Here is a 26,169-nt window from a genome sequence, read left to right on the forward strand (position 1 = left end):
GCTCCACCATCCTGCTGCAGGCGATGCCCACCATGTTCTGCACGTGCCTCCTGGTGGTCAGCGCACATTATAGCGACCAGTTGTTCGGTTGTTCGGTTGTTCCGCTGTTCAGTCTATTTGCATAACACGGTTTTATATATATAGGTACCATCCTTACACTGGAACTTTAGAGAAAGAACAGCTTATAGTTTGGATTTTCTAACATGCAAGGGACTCTGGAAAGGGTTCTTAAAAACTTGTTACATAGGTCTGTAAATGCCAAGCCAAGGACTTTGGATTTCATTTGGGAAGTAGTATTATGGAGTTGGAGGGTGGGAGGGAAGAAGAGGACAGGAGTCACTGGGAGTAAAACTATGTTTTAAGGAAAGCATCTGGCAATAGTGCACAGGACAAATTCAGAGAGAAAGAGACAGGAATCAAATGAGCCAGAGGCTACACACTTTGAGTGCTTAGTGCCTAATGGATACTCAGCAATCCTCAGCACAACCTTGTGCTGAAGGTAGTACTATTATATTACCCATTTATAAACCACAGACAAACAGAGGCATTAAGAATTTTGCCCAAAGTCATACAGCTAACTACAGTATAGCAGGCTGGGGTTTTATCCCAGTAAATCTAGCTCCAGACCCCATCTCTTTAGGCACAGCACTGTACTGTCTCTCAGCAGACCAAGCAGAAAACAATGAAGACTGGAGTTAGCAATTAGAGCACTTAGAGAAAAGATTTAATAACTTAGTAATTAATTGCAATATGGCATGTGCATAAAGAGAAAGAGAAAGCAAAAATGCCTCCAAGCATTCAAGTCTGATAGAGCAAAAGGGCCATCAAAAAATTTAAAAGCCCAGCTGGTATGGCTCAGTGGTTGAGTATTGACCAATGAACGAGGATGTCATGGTTCAATTCCTGGTCAGGAAACATGCCCCAGTTGTGGGATCAATCCCTAGTGTGGGGCGTGCAGGAGGCAGCTGATCAATGATTCTCATCGTTGATGTTTCTATCTCTCTTCCTCTCTGAAATCAATTAAAACATATTTTTAAAAAATTTAAAGGGAATTCAGGTGGAAAAACTGATTTAGGAAGAATAAGTGATGATAGTGCCAGTGAGATTCGCCAATCAGTGTGCCTTTCAGGTCCTGGAAAGGGACTCTAATGCTCAGAAGACAGGATTGAGCTCTCTTCTGGAACAATCCACAAGGAAGACTAGTAGAAGCCAGGAGATGCTGGTCAGGCAGAAAGCAAAATGAGAGCCCTAAGAAACACACAGATTTGAAGGACTAGAGAAGGGGGGGGAACAACGTGATCTTAAATTTGATTCGCCAGTGATACAAAGGATTGATGGCAAGCAAAGTTAACTATTTACAAACATATATGTTCTGCTATCTTTAAAATGCTTAATGCCTCTGCTTGTCTCTGGTCTGTAAAATAGGTAATATAATGGTACATATTTAATTCTATATTATTAAATATATGTATGTATTTGTATGCATTTTTATATGTAATTATTGATTTTTTTTTCATTCGACAGTATAGTTTGGAAAGCCCTCTATGTCATCTGGTATAGGCCTAATGTGTTCTTTTTTATAGGGATTTAATATCGTATGGCATATCATAATTTATTCAATGATTCTCCACTAATTGGAAATTTACTCTATTTCCATTTTCCCCAAAACAAACAACACTGAAATAAACATCTATTTACTTATGTCTTCATACATAGCATTTTTATTTCCATGGAGTAGAATCTTTTGAGTGTATGATTTGCATGTGTATATTAAACTTTAATAGATATTGCCAGATTGCTTTCCAAAAAAGCTGGAATGCTTCACATTTCCACCAGCAATGTATGAAAGTACCCTTTCCCCCACATCCCAGACAGCAAGAGGTGCCACAGCTCTATTCTATTTCTGCCAGGCTCATGAGTGTGAAGTGCTATATCACTTGTTTTCAATTTGTCTTTCCCTGACTGCTAGTAAACTTGAACATCTTTTCATATGCATATTGGGCAAGTGCCCTGAAAAATGAAGTTCTTTTTTATTTTTTTTAAAGATACACTACTGGAGTTGTTTTTTGTTTGTTTTTTTGTTGTTGTTTTTAAGTATGCCTAAAAACAAGCTTAACTGAGTAAAATGAAATCCATTCTTGATATTTAAAACCAAATCAGTCTGGAAAAGATATTCAGTGGTGTGCATAATAGAATCATGGAGGAATTTCCTAGCTCCAGCCTGGAGTAACTAAGAGTGTTCATCTTGGCCAGTAGTGTGTCTTGTGGGGTTGTAAACTGATAAAGAGAGAAGGGCTCAAAGACTTAAGTTCATTGGCAGAGGGAGCTGAACAGTCAGCACTGCCTTCAGACTTTTTATATTTAGAATGTGCCACAGTGCACAAGGCCATCTGCTCTCTGGTAGGACACATCCATGTGGTAATAAATTATAGCTGAGAGAGCACTGAGGTATTATGGCAATGTGAAGGTCCATATGAATTCCCATGAGAGCCATAAGAAAAGAAATCCACTTGAATTCAAGTAAAATACACAAAAAGACTCCATACAGAGTTCTAAGAGATGTTCACACATATACTCACATAATTGGTTTTTCTGGTCTTGTTCCAGAGTTGAATAATTCAGGGAGACATATACATATAACATTAAAATCATGTCATTTGATTTTCAATGGTAAGGAAATTATTTGTGAGCAGTAGACTGAATTTATATTGAAAAATGTCTCTTATCTATATTGTTTTCTTTTTTCTTTTTATTCAGGAGTAGGTGTGGAATAACTATGAAACTGGGATTATTTCCTTCCAAGAATAACTAGATGAAACTTTAAACTTGAAGTGTCTCTCTAATAGGACTGAAAAAAGAAAGGAGGACTTCATTAGGTAGGTCATAAACCCTCTAAACATTGTGAAATCAGAGTCATAACGATGCTCCAAATTAGCTTCCCTGAGGAGGGGATTCTGGCCGCACTCTCTGTTAAGTGCTGTAACGTGTAGTGAGTAAAATGAATTATTCATGTAATACTTAAAACATACTCGGGGAATTTCTGAAGGACTCCAGGAAAAAAAAATATGATTTGTCTGTCAGGTAATGAGAAAAAACAGAATCCTGATTTCAAGCAAATAATACCATCGAAAAGCAGCTTGCATGGATGTCATAACCTTTAGAATGCCCCCTCTCCCTGTCTCAGTAAAAGCAGAGGAAATACAACTACTCAGTTGGGTGAAAACCCGTGCTGATTATGTGCGCACTCTTCTGAATTCTCAGGGGTGGGACTTCCATTCTTGATGCAAGGTAAGGCTTCGGCTTGCCTTTGCTAAGTACACAATCATTGCTATTTGTGCATGTGAATTCTTTCTCCTATAACAAGGCTGGAAGTACATTTGGGAATTTAGTTCAAATTCAGTATTGATAATAGGAGCAACCTCTTTAAGGCTATAAAAAAAGTGTCACTGGAACTTAAAGTAAAAATTGTCACAAAGCATTTTCCCTTTCCCTGCACACTTTCAGGTTCTAATCCCATCACTACATTTTCTGTCAAATTATTTTATAAATTGTTTCCAATGGAAGGAAGGGGCTCTGTGTGAGATGCAATGCTCATTTATTTCAGATTGCTTTAAAATCATGTTGTTTTAAAAAAGGGAAAACATACATGCTTATTCCCTTTTCTTTGGGAACTTGGTGGCACAAATGGCCTAGAGATGCTTTAAAAAAGAAAAAGCAAGGATTTATTCAAACTGCATTACTTGTACATGAGTGTTATTTACAAAAAGTGGGTTACTAAAGAGTTAAGAAAATATGAATCTAGAATGATTCTTCAAAATATTACTCAGTAAAGCAATTTTTTTAAACTTTCAAGACTTGTACCTTAGTAAAAGGAAGAGTATGACAAAGGCTTACTGGACATGTATTAAGGAGCACACCCCTCAGACTGGGGGAGACGCAGACAATGGGAAGGTCCCAGTCTCTGTTCTTCATACCAGCTGACCGCTGATTCCTCTTGCCTCTGTATGACTGTACTCTAGCCCAAGCTCTAGGTAGCTAAAGGCAGAGCATCCTCTATGCCAGTGATGGCGAACCTTTTGAGCTCGGCGTGTCAGCATTTTGAAAAACCCTAACTTAACTCTGGTGCCGTGTCACATATAGAAATTTCTTGATATTTGCAACCATAGTAAAACAAAGACTTATATTTTTGATATTTATTTTATATATTTAAATGCCATTTAACGAAGAAAAATCAACCAAAAAAATGAGTTCGCGTGTCATAGGTTCGCCATCACTGCTCTATGCCAAGCTCTACAGCTCATTGAAGAGACAAAGACAACATTCTAAAATGAAGCTTTTTCTGAGACCTTGCCATCTTCCCACAAAATAAAGATCAGTCGTTGGGTGAACCAGCTGGCTAGAGGCTGACCATGTCTTATCTCAAACATTCCCAGTGGACACTTGCTTAAAAGTGGACTTGTTGTACTCCTTCCATTGGCAGGGCCTCAAAATGCAACAGCAACACCCCTGGAGTCAGAGTGAGGGAAGTGGTAGAAAAGGGGGTCTAAGATGTTTGGGTTGATGGTGCTGAGCCCTGAGCACTGGCCCCACCTCTTCTCTACACCCTCTTCCCTTTGATACAGCATGGAGGGACCTGGAGAGCATTATGCTAAGCAAAATAAACCAGTCAAAGAAAAACAAGTATGGTATGATCTCTTATATGTGGAATCTAATGAACAAAATAAACTGATGAACAAAATAGATCCAGAGACATGGAAGCATGAAACAGACTGTGAATCTCAGAGGGAAGGCGGGGTGGCGGTGGTGGGAGATTAACCAAAGAAGTTGTATGCATATATGCATAACCAATGGACACAGACAATAGTGCAGTGAAGGCCTGGGGATGGAGTGGGATCAGGGTGGAGGGGGTCAATAAGAAGAAAAAAGGGGACATCTCTAATAATTTCAACAATAAAGATAAAGATAGATAGATAAGCCTTTCTAGCCTGTTTCCTCATCTGTGAAAGGAGATTAACAGTACCTACTTCTTAGATTTATTATAAATACTAGGGGCCCGGTGCACAAAATTTGTGCACTGGGTGTGGGGGGTGGGGAGTGTCCCTCAGCCCAGCCTGCCCCCTCTCACATACTGGGAGCCCTCAGGTGTTGACCCCCATCACCCTCCAATCGCAGGATCGGCCCCTTGCCCAGGCCTGATGCCTCTGGTTGAGGCGTCCGGCCCGGGCAGCGGGGACCCGCAGCTGCAGCGGCCCTGCGATCGTGGGCTTCGCTTTAGGCCCAGGCAAGGGACCCCTAGCTCCTGGGACTGCCAACTTCGACCGTGCCCAGCTCCCATCACTGGCTCCACCCCTACTTCCTGCTATCACTGGCCAGGGCGGAAAAGGCGCCTGATTCTCTGATCATGGCTGGGGGGCTTGTATTTCCGATGGCTGGGTTTCCGATCACTGTCAGTGGCAGGGGGCTTCTTCCTGCTTTCCCTTTCGCCTCCCTGCATTGTGCCTACATATGCAAATTAACCGCCATCTTGTTGGCAGTTAACTGCCAATCTTAGTTGGCAGTTAACTGCCAATCTTAGTTGACAGTTAATTTGCATATAGCCCTGATTAGCCAATGAAAAGGGTATCGTCGTACGCCAATTACCATTTTTCTCTTTTATTAGTGTAGATTAAATTAATATGTGTGCAGTGTATATAAAATGTGAATCACTACACAAGTATTATTTATTTGTATAATACATAGTACCATCAATAACACTATTCAATTGTCCCTATAAATCCACTCATAGGTGTCACACCTGTATGTTGATTTAGAATTCATAAAATATGATCAATATAGCTTCATAGTCTCTATCTCAGGACCTTCAGCCATCTTTCTATGTTACCAAAGGACCCAAAATCCTCCATCCCCCCACAGCCTCTTTGCACAGGCCTGCATGAGACTTTGATTTTTTTATAAAGCCACTAACTATACAAAGAGGAAGAGAGATACGCTGAGAATAGGATGATTATGGGTAGAAGAAAAAGGAAGTGGGTCCTTGAAAAGGAATGGCAATGGGAAAGATCATACACCCACTTGAAGAATAGATCATATGATAAAACCAAGTAAGAGAAAAATAAAACAGGGGTAGGGAACATTTTTCCTGCCAATGGGCATTTGGATATTTATAACATCACTAGAGGCCCGGTGCATAAAAATTTGTGCACTCGGGAGGTCCCTCAACCAGGCCTGTGCCCTCCAGCAGTCTGGGACCCCTCGGGGGAAGACCATCTGCTGGCTTAGGCCCGCTCCCTGGGGGATTGGGCCTAAGCTGGCAGTCAGACATCCCTCTGGCAGCCCGGGAGCCCTCGGGGGATGTCCACTTGCCAGCGGGGACCAGGCCTAAGCTGTCTTCGGACATTCTTAGCTCTGCTGAGGAGGCGGGAGAGGCTCCCATCATCACCGCTCTACTGGCAGCCATCAGCCTGGCTTGTGGCTGAGCAGAGCTCCCCCATGTGGGAGCGCACTGACCACCAGGGGCAGCTCCTGCATTGAGCATCTGCCCCCTGGTGGTCAGTGTGTGTCATAGTGACCAGTCATTCCCAGTTGTTCTGCTGTTAGGGTCAATTTGCATATTACCCTTTTATTATATAGGAGTGCCTGGCCAGCCTGGGTGAGGGGCTAATGGCTGATTGCAGGCTGGCCACAGCCCCTTCAGGGTGGGGGTCCTCCCTGGGGTGCCTTGCCATCCTGGGTGACAGGCTGAGGGCCGTTTTCAGGCTGGCCACAGCCCCTTCAGGGTGGGGGGTTCTCCTGGGGTGCCTGGCTAGTCTGGGTGAGGGGCTGAGTGCCATTTGCAGGCTGGCTAAGCCCCCCAGCGGGGACCCTCACCCCATGAGGGTGTGGCCATCCTGGGTGAGGGGCTGATGGCTGTTTTCAGGCTGGCCACAGCCCCCAGCTACCCAAGCTACCAGTGGAGGCTGGCTGGAAGCAGGTATCTGGGATTTATTTGTCTTCTATAATTGAAACTTTGTTGCCATGAGCGGAGGCCACAGCCGGCTCAGGGCAGGCAGGAAGGTTGGCTTTCTCCATCACCTGGCAACCAAGCCTCCTGCTTGCTCCAGCTTCATGGCTGCTGGCCGCCATCTTTGTTGGGTTAATTTGCATATAGTCGCTCTGATTGGCTGGTGGGTGTGGCTTGGGGCGTAGCAAAGGTATGGTCAATTAGCATCTTTGTCTTTTATTAGTGTAGATTCTTGGGCCACACAAAGTTATCAACTAAAAAATTAGCCTGCTATCCCTCCAAGATTCCACACTCTGTTTCATGCTTCCATGTCTCTGGATCCACTCCGTTCATCAGTTTATTTTGTTAATTAGATTCCACATATGAGTGAGATCATGTGATACTTGTCTTTCTCTGACTGACTTATTTCACTTATCATGATACTCTCCAGTCCCTTCATGCTCTCTCAAAGGGTAAGAGATTCTTCTTTTTTACTGCTGCATAGTATTCCATGGTATAAATGTACCACAGCTTTTTTTATACACTCATCTCCTAACAGGCAAAAGGGTGTTTGGGTGGGAGGTAATCAATCAAAGAACTTGTATGCATACCTGCATAACCCATGGACATAGACAAGAAGGTGATGAAGGCATGAGGTACGGGGCAAGGGTGGGATGGAGGAGGTCAATGGGGGGAAAAGGGAGGACATATGTAATACTTTCAACAATAAAGATTTTTTTAAAAAGAAATAAACCCCGCCCCCACCAAAAAAAAAAAAGTAATATAAGCCCTAACCGGTTTGGCTCAGGGGATAGAGCGTCGGCCTGCAGGCTGAAAGGTCCCAGGTTCAATTCCGGTCAAGGGCATGTACCTGGGTTGTGGGCACATCCCCAGTAGGAGGTGTGCAGGAGGCAGCTGATCAATGTTTCTCTCTCAATGGTGTTTCTACCGCTCTATCCCTCTCCCTTCCTCTCTGTAAAAAATCAATAAAATGTATTTTTTTAAAGTAATATAAATAAATAAATAAGCCAGCCTGCTATAATATTTGGTCAAACATTTAATTAACTCACACCTAATGCCTTGGCAGGGCCAGGCCAAATGATTTTGCAGGCCTTATATGGCCCATGGACTGGATGTTCCCCACCCTTGCAATAAAACCACATTGCTGTCTAGCTTCAGGAAGAGGAAAAGAGACAAGACATCATAGCTGTGCATCATTGGGAAGGAATGAGTGGGAGAAAGGTAAGTAAGAGGGGAAATAATGTAAGTGGTATAAGAGGCTTTCTTCTCTCCTATCTTGGTCACAGATAGTTGAGACTCATCTCTGCTCTTAAAGGTTAGGAAAGTCATGTAGACATGACCATATTAAAAGTAACACTTATACGTTTCAGTAAATAGTTTAAATCTCCTTGGCATGTCAGGGTGACCCTGTGACCCGGGTGCTCAAATAAATGAAAGAAAATGGAAAGTAACCTGGGTTTGGGGTCGCATTTTGTTTTAGATTTCATAAATGTCATTTTGCAGGTGCTGTTGAGTGTAGCTATTTTTCATTTAATTTATGTTGATTGAGGGCTTTGCCACAGCCATTATGAGAATGTAGGGAAAGAGCAGCAAACAGTAACTGAGGAAAGGGGATTAGCAGAGACAGCAAAAGAGTCTCCTCTCCCACCCTCCCTCACCTGCCCAACTATCACCTTCACAGAAAGCGCCAACCACCCCATCACCACCTTGGAAAGATTAAGTGAACCGCTGCCCACTTGACCAATCAATGTGGAGACAGGAAATGAAGAAATAGGAGACAATCATTTGCAAAGCTTGGAACCTTACACTTTTGCAGAATAGTGTTTTGAATCATGGAAACTTGAACCTAAATATCTGCTGATATATGAACAAAATAGATCCAGACAATAGCGTGGTGAAGACTTGGGGCGGGGTGGGAACCAGGTAGAGGGGAGCAATGTGGAGAAAAGGAGGGGATATCTGTAATACTCTCAACAATAAATGTTAAAAAATAAATTAAATAATCTTACAAACATCAGTGGAAAAACTACCCTTCCAATCACACCTCCATATGTAATCTAGTACCAGCCCATAAAAGGACTGTTCTACTCTGCACAGACCACTTCATAAAAACAGGCCCTTTGATGTGCTGCCAGAGAGCAACAAAAGAGCTCTTGCTTGTCTATGGAGATTCCAAGATTATGTTGGGCTGGATAATAGAAATACAAATACTTGCAAAAATATTGTCTGTTCGTCCCAGAATCGCTATAGCAATACCCAAGTCAAGCAGCAGAGAAAAGCCTAACACACTATGCAATTCAGCTGCAACTCATCCCCACCGCTATAATTACCAGTGCCTGCTTTCCTCCTCTCAGATCTGGGGATAAAAGCCTAGGGCTGAATTTGTATCTCAGCTGCACAAAAGCCGAAGCTAATAGTCAATAAACACATACAACTTGCGTTTGACAGACAGGCTGTTGTAGACTATAGAGCTAGTCTATTGTTCAACAGCTCTTCCACATTCAAAGTTTCAGGATAATAAAAAGGGAAGGGATGCTTCTGGATGCTAAGTGCAAGGATTTTACTTCATTTAAGTCCCACAAATAACTGTATATCGGAGGGACTCTTATCCTTATTTTTTAAATAAGAAAAGTGAGACTAGAGGGTTGAATAACTTGCCTTAGGTCACACACCCTGTAAGTGGTGAAATTGGCTCTGGGATACTGATCTTTCCAACCATGCCTTTTCCAGATCAGTCTGGAATTGGGGTCCTGGCTATAATAGGCTATTAGCCACAGGTTGTGGTTCTCATAACATAAACTCTTCTCTAAGAAAATGCAAGGCAGTATTCCAAAGAGAATTCTGCACCCTCGTCCTCTTAGGGAAAGGAGAAGTGATGAAAATTTAAGATTCAACTGTGGCTGTATCCATGGGCTGGCAAATAAATACATAATGACCTTAAAAGCAATCTAAAAGGTTAAGAAGAACACATCACGGTAACTACAGGAGGGGTGTTTAGGAGGGCATGGAGTGGCAACACATAGAATCTCTGTCTTACTAAAATGGGACTAAAAATATTTGTGCTGAGGCTGTACAGACTCTATTAGAGGATGGGGTAGTGTCTACAGCTGTGAAAGTTCGCATTCTTACACATTGTAAATTGCTCTCAGGCATTTTGCTGTGCTCACATTGAACCCACTTTCCACTCTCTGAGCGGGACAAGAGGTACCTCCTCCCAAGCTCCCCTCAAATACAGAACCCAGGAGAGCACCTCTGATTTCCCACTCCTGAGAGCACAGCCTCAGTCTGCCTCAAAGGCTCCAGCCACACATTTTCATACCATTTTCCTAGGGATTTATGAACCTTCATGTGCCCAGTTGTTGTTTTTTTAATATGATCTCAAATAAACAGAACAAATAAATCTCCTATTGAAGAGTATGCCCTTTAAAGAAAATCCTGGGTGAACTAAGCTAGCAACAAACCCTGAGGAATTACCCATTTCCAAATGTTAATTGTTATGTGGAGGAGGCTTTTGAAGTTCAATTTAATTTCCTGAAAGCCCCAAACAATTCTATTTCCCCACAGAAAATAATTAAGCATCAGGGATGATAATGTGATTAGCAAGTAAAACACCTGGAATTTTCTCAGCAAATCAGAAAGCAAAGAAAGGACTTCTGTGAAACCACATCGCAAGCCACAAAAACCCAAGCTAATAGAAAATAAACACATAAACGTGCACTGAAGAGCCATCCTCATTCTTGGAAGCAGGCAGGGAGGGCCAGGCCTACAACTGCACAGAAATACTGTGCCATTCATGCACCTGTTAGAGGTCTACTGAGTCCTGGTTGATCATTTGAGCCCTCATGTTCTTAAAGGGCACCCCATGGCCTGAAACATCTCATAGGACTTCTGTGGGGTCCAACCACACTTGTGAGAATAGAACAAGATCTAAATGAGCCTGAACCAATTACAGAAATCAAGCATTTTTTTTGTGGAAAAAATAATTAAATGATTAAATGATTCATAGATTGATTATGTTAACACTTTTTAGGTACTTATAACCTAGGCACTAAGTACTACATGTGTTCTCTCTTTTAATTCCAAGAATAACTGGGCTGGATAATATTACCATTGCCATTTTACAGGTAAGTAATAAAAACATAGAAAGACGCAGCAGCATGTCTCAATCATAAAGCTCAAAAGGCAGCAGAGCCAAGTTCAAACTCAGGTAAATTCAAGCTCATGACCCTGTAAGAGAAGAACTAGCGAATAAATGAGAAACAGCTACATAAGAAAAAGTCAGCAACTGTTACACAAAAATACTTGATTACAGGAAAAATATTCACAATAAAGCATTAAGTGAAAAAAAAAAAAGAAAACATGTATAGTAGGATTCAAGAATAAATCTCAACATGTCACTTATGGGGAGGTTATGGGTGATATTTATTTTCGTAATTTTTCTATATATTTTCCATTTTCTACACTAAATATTCATTATACTTATAAGCAACCAAAATATTTTTTGTCTCGTTTTAATTTTGAAAAGCTAGCAAATAGAAACAAAATGATAGTGGTTTGGGCTGAATGCAATATTTAGGACAGGTTTTATTTTCTCTTTCCCACTTCTTCATGTTTTTCAAATGTGCTACAAAGCATTCCTTCATGACCACAAAAATGAAGTTAAACACTCTAAAGAGCTTCTTTCTAGAATGTTTACTTGGATGCCTGTAGTGGAGACTACCAGTCGTCCTTCAGTATCCCTTCTTGTCTTCTATGGGAATAGATGCAGAGATTTTCCGTGGTGTTTCCTGTAATAGGACTCTAATTCCCATCTGCCTTTGCATCCAGGTATAGCCACGGGACTAAGTAAGTTCCTACCAATGGTATGTGAGGTAAAATGGTGTGTGCAACATCCAGGACATGTCCATCCTGCTGTTGGGAGGGTGCAAGAGATCACTAGAGCTGCATTATAGACCATGAGAAAGGCTATACCAGATGCCAGAATAGAGATTTTGGAGGCAGCATGGACCCTAGAAGGCTGCAGATGCACTGTACCATCTATTAACTGACAAAGACTTGAATGCCAGAGAAAAGTGAACACCTATCTTGTTGTTTGGGGATTTTTTTTGGGGGGGTGGGGGGGGGTGACAAGGGAGGTTCTGTGATGTCACTGAATCTGTATCCTAACCAATACTGTACTCAAATACTTCAAATAATTTAGATGTGCTCCTCCCACCCCACCCCCCTCTCTCCATGTACACATACATTTTAATAAATTATATCTAACTAGATGTCAATTTATTATAGGAAAAGTCAATAAGGAAGGTTTTAAAATAAAATATTGAAAAGGAAACAAAAATACAGAATTAAAAAACACACAGCTTATTGCCTATCAGGGGAAAAAATGAGAGTAGCACTAGAAACTTCCATAGAATGTATTTCGAAAAACAATCAACCATATATTAGGGAAACTTCCATATTTACTAAAGTTTTAATTATATCTTGAATTCCAATGATTGTATAATGTCAATAATCAAGGAACTGAACCAGATACCAATGCTGAATAAATATTTGGTAAATTGAATGGCAATTTAAATAAAACTTGAATTAAAATTGAAGGAGTTGATAGGAAGCTCTCAGCATCCTCCTTACATTACTTTATTTTCTGGTGAACAAATTTAGCCTTTCTCTCTTTCTTGATAAATAACACCAAAAGAGAGGCAGGGAGGTTACTTATACTAAATAGGGCATTTTCTTAATACATAGTTATTTTTTTATATTCAAGTGTAGTGGCCTTATACACAGTAGAGAAGAATAATTTAAAAAAACTGAGGGCTAAAATCCTCTCCACAGTTCACTTATGGTACTTTGAAATCTTAACTCAGATTCTGTTCTTGTTTATATTAAAAATGCTGATGTATTCTGGCTACCTGCTAGGAAATAAAAGATGTGTGGAATTCAAAGTACTTTGAGAAATTCACTTTCATTACCATTTACTTGTGGCCATCAAATTTAGTAAAGTCAGAAACTCCTACCAAAGACAATAAATGTGTATTCTTGAATAACTGTAAATTTATTAATTTGTATTCCCTATTGTGAACATTTTTTTCATGGCCTACATAAAAAATTTATCCTACACAAATGGTAAGGTTATAGGCATGGCACTTGTAGAACTATAATTGGATAAATATATATGAATAAAACCTACTGTGAAATTCATGCCATATAAAAGTTTTTTTCATATTTGTCTTCCAGAGGACTGCTTGCCACTAGATATACTTTTTGAAATTATACAGTAACATGTTCTCAGTTGTTATTTCCCCTCTGAACTGTTTTAATTAAAAGAACTGACAAAATTTAAGCACATATTTTTAAATATAGTTGAGTCCAAATAAGAAAAGTTCCAAGGAATAGTAAATTTAACTCGATCAGTTTCTTCAATATTTATCTTGAAATTTTATCAGAATGTGATTATTTACAACATTAGAATCTCTAACCAATCTATAATTGTACTACTTTTAAATTATGCCAGAAATTAGGCATTTCCTATACATAATTGTGTATAAAGTCTTCCAGATGGGAAGTTAAGTTATAAAAATGTACTGAATAAACTGATATCTTACCTAGCAGGCAATAAATATCAAAAACAGTTACCAATAATTTTGACAAAGATAGTATCAGTTTTAATATTAACACAGTATACATAATTATTGACAATGCCCACCTGAGACAAATATATAAGAACATTCTGGTTTCATTCCAAAGGTGGTGTCCAGATTTCAACTCTTGGCACCAAGATCTAATGATAACACAGAGAGTATAATCAGAGCATTGGGGCTGGGGCAGAGGTGGGCACGGTATTGTCCAAGATGTTTCTAATAAACACTACCTAGGCGGGACTCTGCTTTCAGCCTTGATTCTGGACCATCTTCATGTATGCAAGACAACTAAGTTGAGGTCTTCTCAACTAAAGCAAATGACTTCTGAAATTTGTTTCTGATAGATTTGGAGACAACAAATGTTTTAAATGATCTATTAGGGGCTCCTTTTGTAGGAGGTTGAGAGGAAAAGGTCCCACAACTATATATCATCTTAGACATTATTTGTAAAACAACACCTGTTTAAGATCCCTTTGGGCTGTGGGGTTGGTTATGTGAGTATGAATATTCTAAATTCTTAGGTTTTAAAGAATCAGTCAGCCTTTTGGTATGCTGACAGCCCAACACTGTGTGTGTTCTGTGAGGGATGAAAAAATATCAAAGCAACAACCCTTATCTCAAAAGTCACTTATTGTTTTTCATAGCCTAGTCATAATTATCAATTGCCTATTCATAAAGCTTATGCACGTGCCCATTAAGAGGAACTGCCGGGCTGGTGTGGCTCAGGGGTTGAGCATCGACCTATGAACAGGAGGTCACAGTTAGATTCCTGATCAGGCACATGCCCAGGTTGTGGGCTCTATCCCCAGTGGTGTGCATGCAGGAGGCAGCCAATCAATGGTTCTCTCTCATCATTGATGTCTCTCTCTCTCTCTCTCTCTCTCTCTCTCTCTCTCTCTCTCTCTCCCCCCCTTCCTCTCTGAAATCAATAAAAACATATTAAAAAAAAAAAAACTAACAGAGGAACTGCCCTGCTGGTGTGGCTCAGAGGTTGAGCGTCCCATGAACCAGGAAGTCAGAGTTTGATTCCCAACCAGGGCACATACCAGAGTTGCAGATTTGATCCCCCTTGTGAGGCATGCAGAGGCAACCAATCAATGATTCTCCTTATTGATTTTTTTCTCTCTCCTCCCTTCCTCTCTGAAATCAATAAAAACATTTATTGTAAAGAGGAACTATAAATATTTTAAGGTAAAAAAGTCCTTAGAATTATCAAGCTCAGTGATTGACTCTCAATATAACTGGGAATTCTCTTCTGTTTCTTTTAAGTACATTACTTAAGAGTTTTCTTTAAGAAGTAAAGGTATTATGACAATGCAGTTGTGAAACTATGCGATTGTGAAAAATGACCCATTTTAAACCACAGAATCTCCAGATTTGGGATCTAGGAATTTAAATTATTTAAGGCTCCTTCCATTCTGATGTGAAACAAGGTTTGGAAACCATCAATATAATCAAATTTTCTGGCCAATGTTTGAATCTAGTCTATAGAATCCCTACTTAAAACAGACATTTTGAAGGAAGCAAAACTAGAATTAGATTTTAATGAATAGTTGACATATTGAACAAAAAGGAAGAGAGATGCATTTTAGAGAACAAGCTAGGATGAGGGATTGGAAAATTATCCCTAGTCTCTAAGAACGCTTCCCTGAGGGATCAACCCAGAATCCTCAGGAAAAGATGACTGAATGGAACACTGTTCTGCCTTCACCCACCCGAAGCAGGAACTCGGCTATGTCTTCACATACTCCAACATCATCTCTACCACAGTGCAGAACTGCTTCCGGGAACACACACACAAAAAAAAAACCACACAGATTTATGATAGGAGAGTATTTTTCAGTCTGCATTTAGTCCATTCCTCCTTTAGATTACCATAAAAATCTTGAGACTTCCTCTCCTTCATCCCACTCCTGAGAGTTGGCAATCATTGATCCAAAACCTCACTATCCTCAACATCCAGGAAATTTTCTTAATAAACTCCATATTCTGAAGTTTTGAAAATGTTAAAAAAAATTCCAAATATAAAATTGTATTTTAAGTTGAATAAATTTTTCAAAGGTCTGGATTCTCTGGTATAGCACCACTGGCTGTGTAAGGAGATGGGGCTCTTCATTTCTCTCCATCTACCACTATGCTGATCCTCCCAATGCTGGGTTTGATCTCGAAAAAAGGGTCAAAGGCAAATTAGAGGGTCCTTAGGGAGTGGTGAGGTTACTGATGTAAGGGTGACACCAAAGTCTATTGTGCCTTAAAGAATAAGCCCCGGAAAGACTGCCTAGGATAGCTCATAGCCATAGAAGATGCCAACATAACCACAGAAAAGTCCCACTTATCTACCCCAAATAATTGTTGTTTATCTGCATTTTGCAAAACTTTCCTGAATCAACAGAAATGGATCAAATACAGTCACCAGTGTGTCTACAAAACTTGAATGATTGCTAAAAGTTCATCACAGGAAGCTGGATAAAGAATAAAGAATATATGAAATCAGCCCTGGCCAGGTGGCTCAGTTGATTGGAGCATCATCCTGTGCACCAAAGGTTGCAGGTTTGATTCCTGATTAGGGCACATACCTAGGTTGCAATCACAGGTTCCATCCCCTAAAGGGGATGTCCGGGAGGCAAGTTATTGATGTTTTGATGTTTCTTACATCACATTGATATCTCTCTCTCTCTCTCTCTCTCTCTCTCTCTCTCTCTCTCTCTCTCCCCCCCTCCCTCTCTCCCTCCCTCTTCCTCTCTCTCTCTCTCTCTCTCTCTAAAATGAATAAAAACATATCCTCAAGTGAGGATTTAATTATGTATATACTAGAGGCCTGGTGCATGAATTCGTGCACAGGTGAGGTCCCTCGGCCTGGCCAGCGATCGGGGCCTATGTGGTGGTGGTGAGGGGGGCGCTGGCCAGCCATGGGGAGGGGCCACAGGAGATTGGCCGGCTGGGGGGAGGGACCATGGGAGGTTGGCCGGCCATGGGAGGTTGGCTGTGGGAGTGCACTGACCACCAGGGGGCAGCTCCTGTGTTGAGCGTCTGCCCACTGGTGGTCAGTGCGCATCATAGCAACCGGTCGACTGGTCGTTCAGTCGTTCAGTTGCTTAGGCTTATATGTATATGAAATCAGGTACAACTTTTTTGAAAATGTTTGTGAACATAAATTGGTAAAACTATGCAGTTGTGAAAAAAGTGGAAAACCTTAACCATATGACTTAGCATGATTTCTTTGCTTATCATTTTTGCTTTTAGATTTGTTTCCTACATATATCTGGGGTATATGAAAATGCCAATTAAATTCCTGATATTTAAAGAAAACAAAGAAACTATCAATTTGCTGTTCCATAAAACTACCAAATCAGACAAAAATTTGTTCTATTAGTCAGTAAATCCTTTTCAACTTGTTTCTGATAGCTTCAGGTACATTCCAAAGAAAATTACTTGAGAATAATTTTTAAAAGACAGACTAATGTAAATGTTTACACACAGTTTAAGAAGTTGAATGAATGTACATGAGTGATAAATTTTATTTTGTTCCACATATGTATAGTAAGTAAACAATTAAAATTTCAATCCCCAAAGTCCTTCTCTGGCAATAAGCCCAGAGTTCTACACATTTTCCTATTAATTCCAACATTATCTTTAGGAGTTAGATGAAGTTAGATGGATAGCAAGTAATACACACTCTACAGACATGGAAGTATTTTTTCCTAATTTATAGTCACTAGATGACAAAGTTAGGAGTAAAATTCATGACTGAAACAGCTAAATTCAGGGTCTGGAGTCCTGAATTCATGTAGACTTTGAAAATATTACCAACAATGAACTCATCACAAAAATTATTTTTAATTAATTTGACTTTTTATCCTCATCCAAGGATGTGTTTATTGATTTTAGAAAGAGAGGAAGGGAGAGAGAGATAAGCTTTGATGTGAGAGAGAAACATCAATCAGTTGCTTCCCATATGCACCCAGACTAGGAATCAAACCCATTAGGTATGTGCCCTGACCAGAAATCAAGTCCACAACCTTTTGGTGTATGGGATGATGCTCCAACCAACTGAGCCACCCAACCAAGGCTAATTAATTTAATTCTTAATTTTTATGTAAAATAATTATAGTATATATTATAGATATGTTTTAGGTAATAGAGATCTCTTAGAATTAAGACAAAACACTGAGAATGCCTAGCAGACAATTTATGGTATCCCTCAAAGAAGCTAACTAGTTTTAAATTGTTCTCCGATGCATTATCCTTTAGATTAACTGGAAAATTTTCCCTATTTAATCATTTCCTTTGGCCATATGTTTAAAAAATTATTCCTTTATTTCCTTTCACAATTTCACTTAAGAAGCATCTGTGATCTTAGACCAAGAGCTTCTTAAAGGCTTCAATGATCAAGGACAAGAATGGGTCCTTTGCTTTCATTTCAGTAAGACAGAGAAAAGAGACCCACTTATTCTTCATAAAATTCAAGCAGCAGACTAAGAAACCACTTGACTGCTTGTTAAAGACCAAGTCAAGTCCATCTTTTTACCTTCAATAGCTTTACAGAGCCTACAGACTGATGTCCAAATCCTTTAACCTAAATATTCAAGCTCTGAAAAAGCAAGGCCTTATCTATCATCTGACAGGGCTGGTCTATTCCCTATCCCAAAGCTCACTTTCTTAATTTCCTTTTCTTCCTCTTATGACTCATTCCTTCTCTCCTTCCCAATCACACAGTTTTTTTAACAAGGCCCAGCCAGAGTCTCATCTTCCCTGTAAAAAGCAAACCCACAATAATCTCCTTTATACAACTATTATAGATATTTTCTATACCACTTAATTAGTATATATATATATATATATATATATATATATATATATATATATTCTTTCTCTTTAATTGGATTACAAACTCCTTTAGGTCAGAAGCTGGGTCTTAGAATTCTGTGTACCTGACACATAATATGTATTCAATTATTATTTGTTGAATGAATGAATATGATGAAAGCTTTGGACACAGGAAGAAAGAAGACCTAGGCAGAAGGGAGAGTGGGAGGTAGAGAATTAAAGAAAGAAGAGAAAAAGAGAGAAAATGGATAATCTATGCGATGATGTTCTATGAAAGAAAAGGTGGAAACAAAGTAGACACACATCTAGAGGAGCCACCAGCTCTTCCTAAAATTGATGCAAAGCACAGAGTCAAAGCTACAGTGGGAAAATAATATAATTCACTGGAAAATATCACTAAGCTGACAGAATATTCATGTTTTGGTCTAAAAATCTGACATTAACTAGCAATTACCAGAACAAGCTACTTAAATGCCTTTGGCAATTCATTTCTAAACTCAGGTTACTAGACTTATTGATCTCTAGAGTGCCCTTTGGCTTAGGTAGTATAGAGGTCTATGGTTTTCCTTCATCTCAGGAGAGCTTTCATTTCTTTTCTTCTGGGCAAAGAGGGACCGGAATACACTGAAAGCTATGAACTGAATACAGAATTTTCAATTAATAAAAAAAATGGGGGGCAGGATTAAAAAGACAACACAAAACAGACCACATGCCTACGACTATATTAAAGCAGAATATTTCTTTAACGTTTGCTGGGCTTGTTGGATCATTCGAGCTGAACAATATTCTCATTGTGACAGGTGAATGACTCAGAGCTAGAGACAGAAATGGGAATTAGAGGCAACACCTTCCAAACACTTGCTCAATGACAGAAAAGTAACTTACTGGTATTGGTTTAAAAGAGTGTGAAAAGCACTTAAAAATCCTTTTGATTGGGAGGAGATATATCAATAGCAATGTACAAATATCACTGACATCTTATTTAAGATAATCATATACACTCAAAGATTTGGACTAATTCAAGCAAAAAGATCAATTTATAAAGCATTGTTATGTCTGGCAGTAAATCTAGAAAAGACTGTATTAAATGGCTTCTCTCTTTTTCCTCAGCCTCCCGCTTCATATCAGTGCTAATCACTCAGTACTTCCTTGGGCAACTGATATTTTCTTTTGTATCTGAGCATCTCTGTTACAGACAGAATCGATTGATCTAATAAACTCATCCTAACTTTACAGTGCTCTCCCTTCCAGAATATACTTGTCTCAAAACAAGGCCATGGAGCAGGGCAAATGCTTAACCAAAAGGAAAGACAGAATTACATGTACCAGTAGGGAAAATATCTGAAAGTCTCAACTTCCCAGACCTTTTAATAGCTTTACACATAGCCCTACTGTTTAGTGACCCAGCTCATTACTAAATGCAGAAAAGAAGTCGTTTTTAGTTAAGGAAAGAAAGGGTTTAAATCAATCTATAGGCAAATGCTACATTTGAGTGCAGCTATGAATGGCGAGGAGCCTCCAAGGTCAAATATAAAAGTAAAATGAAAGATAAATCGTGCAGAAAGATTTTGAGGGTCTTCTCTAATGTGCCACTCACATTTGTTTTATCAGATTAGCTAATTTTGTCACTTTAAAAATAATGCAATCTAAAGTGCTTTGCCCTAAAGGTGTGAGGCAAGAGATAAATAAGCATTGCTTGTTTGGGGATCAATAAGGATTGAGGAAAGCAGGTATTTTAGAGAGCCTGTGGAATGAGGGGGGGGGGGGGTGGAGGGTAAAAACTGGTCACCTTTGGGAGGGGAAGCCACATCCAACCTGGGTAGCTGAGTGCTTTAGGTTAGGTCAACTCCGAATTTTTTAAGCAGTTTTTACAACTATGTACAATTAAAACTTCAGTGATTTTCACATAAAAACTTGGGTTCAGGGTTTTTCTTGAATAGTCAAAGGATCTAGCAACTTTGAGTAGACAATCCCACAAGACAAGAAACAACTGCAGAGAACAATCTCTCCTGGGACTGAAACTTGACTTTCACCTTGGCACTGACTGTCCTTCAGTGGCCCCAATGTAAAGCAAGGAACTGCCCTTTTTTCTGCGAGCAGAAGGAACCTGAACACACTAAAGTATGGTAGCCTTCAATGCAAAAGTTTCAGTAAGAAAAAAGAACAAGATTAAGATGACAACATAAAACAGATCAAATACCTATGACTATTAAAACTGTAGTAGAACATTTATTTATTATCTCTGCAGTTTCTCTACTACAGATTAGCTTTGTTTATAAGAAAAAAATTAGCAATAATGAAACTTTAAAAGTCAAATCAAATTTGTTCTTTGCAAAAAGTTACAGAAAAGAAAGAATTCATCATCAATAGTTATCCTCAACACTCTATATACTCTCAGAGAATGTTAAATGTCTTTTGTTTTTCAAATAAGAGAGACATATAAGTTAGCTCTGAAAATTATTTTCTTATTGAAACCTGGTCCTAAACCTAGGTTCACAGAATATGATGAAGGTCTAAAGAAAGTTTATTTAACCTACATTAAATCTTGATAAGGCACTAATGAGTCTTTTAAAGAGATAATTTTAATTCCCCAATCTTCAACCATAAAGACTATATAGTACTAATCTGCCTTGCCCTTTCCATTAAACTTGTTAAGGGCGTTCTATTTAGTCAGCACCCGGAATGGGCCATTAAAATTCTTGTTCGGTAAGAGTTGTGTTCAGTGCTCTGTTGTTTTAAATTCCATTAAATCCAAATGGTCTTTATCGCCCCATGACCACCGTGACTTCAATCAGCCAATTTAATTACCTTACAAAATTGTCAGCAGAAGCAGCAAAGAAAAACAGGAAGCCCTATGACGTTATCAGATTGAAATTTCCCCCTTCGGTGTTTAATCTAGACTAGTCAATAATGATGATGTGCACCTACTTCCTTCCCGTTCAGGAGCTTTTGACCTTGCCTTTCATGCTAAGATTTAGGGTTTAAGATTCATTTAAAGCACTTCTACTCCCTTAATAACTGGTAAAATTGAAAGTGCATAGAAGATAAAAGCTTCACCACTCAAATGCAAAGCAAACCATTCTGTTTCCATACCATCCTTCTGTGGAAAACCTAGTATCTCCTACAAATTCGGGCAGTATAGATGCAGTAGATCAATGGCATAAGTATAAAACCATTGACTGACAGTGAACTGCTTTCTACTTGGTGTGTAAAAAATGGACACTGACACTATCCAGGGAATAAATGTAATTGGTGCTACAATAACGCAGTAAAATTCTAACAACAGGAGAAAATGAATTCCTCTCACTCGAATTCCTATCACAAAAGAGCACATTTTTATTACATAAATTCTGATAATTAAAAGAAAATCAAAGGTTGTCATCATTCTCATAAACAAAACTATATTTAATGGTGAATACTACTCCCCACGTTCGGTCCATGGCAAGTTCCTCCTTTGCATGGGGGCAATTCACATTAACTTTCCTGTGCTGAGTAAATGTGGAAACAGTGTCATGTGAGAATTCAGGGAATGAACACACTGCAATGATCACTTGAATTAAACTAAAAAGCAAAGGTGTCTGTCTGAAGAAATGTCTCCTGACATGGAAACCCATTTTCACTGCTGAAAGACCACCACACAAAGCCAGGAAATGTGTTGAGCTCCATGTGTCTGGATGGAAAAGGGGAGCTATTTCTGGAGGACGAAAATATCATTTTTCAATGTCGTTTTCTGAAATGAGTGTGCCTCCCTTGATGGATCACATCAGAGTTATTCTTTGAAGCTTTAAGAATAAGTGAGAACTTATGTGAAAATAGATTTTTTTTTTTTTACTGTGGCCGTTGTGTTTGCGATTCTTGGAAAGACTTCCCTCCCCTGCTTTCCAGAGCTCAGCTGAGCAGGTGTTCAGGCTTTATCTGTTTCAGGCAGTGGCCGCTATTGCTGTATCCCTGCCTCCCGAGAGCCACTTTCCCTGATTCCAGATGTAAGACCACTCCTCCCTCCCGCCCACTTCACCTCCCAAAGGAAGAAAAATCTCTTTCAAAGAACTTGTTGAGAGTGGCGGCTTCTAAGCTCAGTCAATTCATTCACACTCCTCCACGTTGTAGTACATCTGCTACTAATTATTTATATCTGGGATCACATGGGATGTCCAGCAAATCGGGGGATTTCCATAGGAACCCTTTCTGTTCCTCCTCAGGCTCTGGGTTTTATTATGGGGCTGTCCCTGAGCTGGCTGCCTTCGTCTTGGGCATATGCACTGGAAGGAGGCTATAAACCCTGGACCTGTATGGGGACCAGGGGGAAGGGGGGGCCTCACCTGGGACACCTTTTAACAAAGGCTTCCTACTGGCATGCTTAAGAGAAAAGCTAGGTTGAAACAGCTAAAGGGAAGAAGTGGCCCACCACATGCTCAGCTCCTTGGAAAGAACTATCTTGGAAAAAACTGCCCATGAGTTTGTGCGAAAGTTTGGGTTGCTATCTTTGCTCCTGGCATTTAATGCCAACGTCCCCAAACTCTAAGCAGGACTGGTAGCCCTGCACAGAGCCCCATCCAGAGCCGGCTTCAAATCCTCCCCACACTTTAGACATTAAGAGAAGGGAGCTAAATAACAAAACAAAAAAAATCTGGAAGTCCTGCGGAACCCACTTTCACCTGGGAGGTAGTGGAATTGGGGACCATGCCCCCAACTGAGGATCCTGTCTCACTCTGGCTAGCTGCAGGGCTGGGAGCAGCTTCCCATAAACAAAGGTGCCTCATTTCCATAGCACACTGGGGCCCCAAAGCTAGAGCAGTGGGGAGAAGCTGAGCTGGGGGCATCCCAGGGCCTCCACACTCTGATAAGCTGGCGGAGAATGCCTGACCAGACCAGCCTTGGGGTAACTGACTTATCTAACTGTCCAAGATCCACCTTGTCTCCTAACAAGGTGCCTCCTGGGTGGTCGCCCTGGAGAAGCCAAGCTGGTGAAGCCCAGAAATTGCCACACCCAAGGCGAGAAGCCTGCCATCCCCTCCTGAGGAGCTGACCCTGGGCTGCCCCCCAGGCTGCCCCCAGGAGTGCCCAGGAGTGCCCTAAGAAGCAGCTGAGGAGTAGGCCCGGTGTGCAGCCCTACATGGAGCCATGTAGGTTGGGATGGGGAAGTAGGGAGCACTCTAGCATAGGTACAAGTGGGTGCAAGTTTTTTGGGGCACTAGAGGGGAGTCATTGTGCCAAAGTGTGTTGGGGGGGGAGGGGAATAGATGGGGAGAAAGGAGAGAAGACTGGAAAGACTCTGCAAGAGTACCCTGAGCTGGTAAAAGGGGAAGCTAGGCGTGGGAGTGGGGTAAAGGACAGACAACATAGAGTGGGTGAGCATGGGGGTTGCCATAGCACTGCTGTGGTGGAGGCAGTTGGCAACTGCTAGCCACACCTGGGTGGATGAGGGAGATGAAAGAAGGGGCTGGATGCCACCTTCTCATAGAGTCAGTGGGTCTCACCCACGCCCAGTGGCTATCCAGGGGCAGCTGCTCCAGGAGCAACTCCAACCTCTTCCCTTCCAAGGCACAGGGCCAGGGACGAGACCCTGGTTCACCTTTTCAGCCTAAGTTGAAAATAACCTTTCTCAAAAGTGGCAGGTATGTGTTCAGCCAACCATACACTCCACGCAAAACATGTTTTCCCCAGACGAAAACAAAACTCCCACCTTTGCATCAAAGTAGCCTCAACAGGGAAATAAATGCCCCAGTGATTATAATGTTCACAGTCCTGCACCCCCCCCCCCCCCCCCGCCAGCTCAGGTCAGAATTCAGTGAAAATGGACCTCCACATGGAAGGTGTTTGAAGTTAATGGAGAAAATACCGGGTTCTTTAGAAACTGGGCTGTTGGTTTAGGGTATCAAGGCACTGGTGGGAAGGTCTTTACCTACTTCCTTACTTCTTAAGGAGATTCTTAGTAAGCACTGGTCTAGGAAAATGTATTTTTGTGTGTGTCAGCTCTTTTGGAAAGCTGCTACACACTCTGCTACAGTCGCCAAGATTTTAATATGAAGATATGAAATGATCAGCGAATGTAACAATCTAATGATTCAGCAAATATTGTGCTGCAAGACCAGAACAGCAATAATTAAATCTTTAGAGTACTGGTTCAGTTTTCCAGCTGCCAGGGTTCCTTTTTTCCCCCCACCCAGTCTACACACACACTAAGGCACACTCATTCACAAACACACTTCAGAAGAGATCTCAATATTCCAAATAAGTAGGTTGTACTACTCAAAATATTGGCAAAACTACCATATTGTAGCACTTAGATGCTCGGAACAGAACAGCTGAACACACACACACATTTCCAGTGATAGAGGGACCTGTTTAATCTCATCCAAAGAAATAAGCATTCCTGCGGACGCTTGTTGCTAACAGCAACATGCTTAAGTACCATCTAAAGGCATGAAAAAAAGAAGGAAAACTACTACAGTAAGAATCCAGTTATCACCCATTGTCTTTTTTGTTTTGTTGTGGTGTTTTTTTTTTTGTCATTACCAGCCTTCTGGACTCCAGGTCTTTGTATTGGGTGGGAGAAGAGGAAAGTAGGGCTCCCTTTTTTTGAGAAAAGCATTCCTACCCTGGTTCCACAAAGCCTGAGAGAGATGATAAATTTTATCATTATAGAAAAGGCACATGGGAGAGGAAAGAGAAGAAGCTGTTGACATAACAGGAGATGCAGGCAATCACTCCGATTTAAATTTGACTGAGTGACTTAATGTATCTGCTTTTATCTCAAAGGCACATACTCAGGATTTTATGGTTTCCTACACTCTTTGGTCTAAATCCACTTGAACTGTCAAAGGAGGCACCCACAGTGAAAGCATTTACCGGGCTGGCATTCTTTTCTCGCTCATCTACTTAAGGGAACTTTCCCTGACTAGTTCTGCTCCTACTAAAACTCCATTGGCCATCAAGAGCACCTGAGCTCTTCCCAGGCTTCATTTCTTCCAAGCAAACCTTCTGACCAGTGTTTCCACTTAAGTCTCACGATTAGATTTTCCCTGGTGCTCTCAGGAAACCCCAATTCCTCAGGAAAGCAATGGATTCCCCTAACATGTAACTGCTACCTGGGCTCTTTTATCATGCCACAGTGAAATAAAGATTTAGACTCCCATCCACAACTACCCTCCGCCCCAATCATCACTGTTCATCATTTACTAGTCCAGGACAAGCAGAGAGACAGCTTCCCGAGGAGAGGAGGGCTCACAAGTTAACAACAAACAAAACCCTATTCTTCGGACGCAACTTCACTCCAGCTAAGTAGACCCTTTAACCTTACAACAATATTTTTAAGAGCTTCGCGCCGCTCTAAAGGCACCAGGGATTGGGCTAGTGGTGAAATTAACCGGAAAATCTCTCTGATGACAAAAGAATGCAAAGGGGCTGGTCTGCCTTTCACTTAGGGACCTGTCCGGGTCCCAGGAAGAAGCGCTGGGACTGCAACTCGCCAGAGTTAAGAGTTAGCAAGTATTAACTCATCAGCCCCGCAAGCTGAGAGGTGCGTAGCCTGGCGCGCTGGTTCGTGCGGACCTCACAGCCCGCCAAGCCCGGAAGGCTCCCGCGGAGACAGGTGGGCTCCAAGGTGCTGCGCCCCCGGTGCGGGGAGGTCAGGCAGCGACCGCGACTACCAAACACAGACACTCACTTCAACCTCCAGCTGCTTTTATTTATTTTTTTTTTTTA

General features: G+C 40.8%; 1 protein-coding gene across 6 annotated transcripts in view; it reads right to left on the minus strand.

Annotated features, from left to right (window-relative positions):
* GRIK2 (glutamate ionotropic receptor kainate type subunit 2) overlaps positions 1-26,169 on the minus strand; it is a 567,703-nt gene that overhangs the window by 535,545 nt on the left and 5,989 nt on the right. The gene's annotated exons all lie outside the window — the stretch shown is intronic.

Source organism: Myotis daubentonii, chromosome 6, assembly GCF_963259705.1.
Source record: "Myotis daubentonii chromosome 6, mMyoDau2.1, whole genome shotgun sequence".
Classification (NCBI taxonomy): Eukaryota; Metazoa; Chordata; class Mammalia; order Chiroptera; family Vespertilionidae; genus Myotis; species Myotis daubentonii.